Source organism: Gadus chalcogrammus, chromosome 10, assembly GCF_026213295.1.
Source record: "Gadus chalcogrammus isolate NIFS_2021 chromosome 10, NIFS_Gcha_1.0, whole genome shotgun sequence".
Taxonomy (NCBI): Eukaryota; Metazoa; Chordata; class Actinopteri; order Gadiformes; family Gadidae; genus Gadus; species Gadus chalcogrammus.
Genome location: NC_079421.1, coordinates 11,180,160 through 11,181,269, shown reverse-complemented (window position 1 = coordinate 11,181,269; position 1,110 = coordinate 11,180,160).

Sequence of the window (1,110 nt, the reverse complement as noted above, 5' to 3'; positions counted from 1 at the left end):
ATGAGAGTATAATTCAATATTAATAGCATTACGGTTATGTAGGCCTATAGGCCTATAATTATGACAGTAGGATTGTAAAGTCTAATATTATCAGTAACACGGTAGGATTGTCGTATAATTAGTGCATTTGTATAGTTAGTTGTTAGTTTGCTCGCCCTCACCTCGATGTTGTGTGAGCGTACAGTCCGCTGGAACTCATCCGAATGAACTCCTCCGGTCCAGAGCCAGACCAAAAGAGAGAGAGTGTGTGTGTGTGTGTGTGTGTGTGTGTGTGTGTGTGTGTGTGTGTGTGTGTGTGTGTGTGTGTGTGTGTGTGTGTGTGTGTGTGTGTGTGTGTGTGTGTGTGTGTGTGCGTGTGCGCATGCGCGCGCGTGTGTGTGTGTGTGTGTGTGTGTGTGTGTGTGTGTGTGTCTTGTCCCGATGTGGATTGGGATGTGGATTGGACCTCAGACCGACCCGCTCTTATCCGTCAACTGATTAGCGGCCGTTGTCTCGCGCTCCGACCGTCCGTCACTCCGACCGGGCCTCCTCGAGACCTCAGAGTTCAGCCTCAGTCCGGCTGGTCTGGTCTTGTCTGACCCGGTCTGGTCTGGTCTGGTCTGACCCAGTCTGGTCTGTCCCGGTCGAGTCTAGTGTAGTCCTACCTGGTAAACAAACACTGCTCTGTCAACACGAGGACACCACCTGTTTGTTTGAGCGTCGCCCGGAGCTATTGCTCCGCGGCGGACTCTCGGGTCGTTGTGCGCATGTGCGGCCGTGTTTGTGTGAGATGCACGAAGGTAAACAGTTTAGAAGTGTCCGCGCGGGCCGCTCGAGCGCGGCGCGTTTGATTTGAGCTATAAATAGAGCCGGCGGGCGGAGGGTTGAGAGGAGGAAACCCTGCTGAAGTCACTCATCTGGACACGTGCATTGATGACTTAATTAATTATGACGCATTATCGATCCTTTATTAGCGCGTGTGTTTTATTTTGGAGGCTTTATAGGCTAAACTCTATACTTATTTATACTTCATGTAGGCCTATATATACCTATTATGAGGCGTGGTAGTCTGTGTGTGTGTGTGTGTGTGTGTGTGTGTGTGTGTGTGTGTGTGTGTGTGTGTGTGTGTGT